Source organism: Macrobrachium nipponense, chromosome 33 (assembly GCF_015104395.2).
Source record: "Macrobrachium nipponense isolate FS-2020 chromosome 33, ASM1510439v2, whole genome shotgun sequence".
Lineage (NCBI taxonomy): Eukaryota > Metazoa > Arthropoda > Malacostraca > Decapoda > Palaemonidae > Macrobrachium > Macrobrachium nipponense.
Window position 1 is genome coordinate 18,167,445 of NC_087219.1, and position 2,145 is coordinate 18,169,589.

Here is a 2,145-nt window from a genome sequence, read left to right on the forward strand (position 1 = left end):
TTCCAGCCTCCGTTACCAGTCCTATCCATCTTACATCGTCAAACTTCCATAAACAACCTTATCCAATGTACATCCTCCAACTGCTATTCAGAGTCCTATCTTCCTTCTTCTATCTTCCTAGTTTGGTAAACTGTCTCTCTTCCTCCTTCCATCTCCTAAGCTCTAACTTCTAACTAGCATCTTCTAACTTCCATTCACAGTCCTGTCTCCCTTCTTATGTATTCTATCTTCTATGAATAGGTCTAACTTCATTCTTATATCTTCTAAATTCCATTAATATTCTTGTCCGCCTTATGTCTTCTATTTTTTATTAGTAGGTCTATCTTCCTTCTTATATCGTCTAAATTCCATTAATAGTGCTGCCCATCTTCTGTCTTCTATCTTCTAGGAATAGGTTCTATCTTCCTTCTTGCATCTTCCAAATTCCAATGATAGTGCTGTCCATCTTCTGTCTTCTATCTTCTATGAATAAGTTCTAACTTCCTTCTTACATTTCCTACTTCCATTAATAGTCCTTTCTATCATATGTCTTCTATTAATAGGTCTATCTTCCTTCTTACATCTTCCAAGTTCCTTTAATAATCCTGTTCATCTTATGTCTTCCCTTGTCTATTAATAGGTCTAACTTCCTTCTTATATCTTCCAAATTCCATTATATGTCTTCCTTCTTACATCCTCCATTCTCTGTTAAAAGCCCTATCCACCTTCTTTTACCATAACCAACTCCATCAACCTTCCTTTTCTCCCATTCTCCTCCAGTAGCCTTGTCTACCTTTTCACCCCCCCCCCCTCCTCCACACAACCCTTCCCTCCTCAAGCCACCTTCCTGTGCAATTATTATGTCCGCCTGAAAAGGTGGACTTAATATTTTCTGTCTCCTGTGTTGGACAACGCGGAAGGGATTGCATTACCTGGGGGCTATATGAATTGCGTTTTTTATTGCTTTCATACTATTCTTTTCTCTTTTCTTGTAGCGGTTTCATGGTTTGCTTCCGTCTCTCTATCTCTCTTTCTCTTTATCTGATTATATATATAATATATATATATATATATATATATATATATATATATATATATATATATCTTTCTGTATGCATTTCTGTCTCTGTCTGTCCGTGTGTCTGTCAGTCTCTTTGCCCCACTCTCTCTCAGTAGCTCTCTTTCTCCATGGCTCAAATATCCCCCCCCCTCCCCACCTCTCTCTCTCTCTCTCTCTCTCTCTCTCTCTCTCTCTCTCTATAGTGGACAAAATAGGAAAATGAATAAAAGAATTTTTATACAAAAGAAAACAGATAGTTATAGCAAACGATGAGAAATCGGATGAAGCTAAGGTAATCCAGTGTGCCACAAGGTACGGTGCTAGCTGCATTGCTGTTTGTTATTTTGATTGCAGACATAGACAGTAATGTTAAGGACTAGGTAGTGAGTAGTTTCGCCGATGACACAAGAATAAGTAGAGAAATTACTTGTGATGAAGATAGGAACTCGCTACAAAGAGACCTTAACAAAATATATGAATGGGCAGAGGTAAATACGATGGTATTTAACTTTGATAAATTTGAATCAATAAATTATGGAGACAGAGAAGGAAAGCTATATGCATATATGGGACCTAATAAAGAGACAATCACTAATAAGGAAGCAGTTAAAGACCTTTGTGTGATGTTGAATAGGAACATGTTATGCAATGATCAAATAGCAATTCTATTGGCAAAATGTAAAGCAAAAATGGGAATGTTGTTATGGCACTTCAAAACAAGAAAAGCTGAACACACGATTATGCTTTATAAAACGTATGTTCGTAGTCCACTAGAATATTGCAATATGATATGGTACCCACACTATCAAAAGGATATTGCACAGGTCCTTTACAGCTAGAAAAGAAGTTAAGGATCTCGACTACTGGGAAAGACTACAATTTTTAAAATTATATAGTCTAGAAAGTAGAAGAGAACGGGTCATGATAATACAGGCATGGAAACAGATAGAAGGAATTGCCGAAACATCATGGAGCTAAAAATATCAGAAAGAGCAAGCAGAGGTAGATTAATAGTGCCCAAAACTATACCAGGAAAAACAATGAAAGCACACAGGAAATTAATCCACTACGCACCAGCATCGATAATGTAGCATCTATTCAGTGCG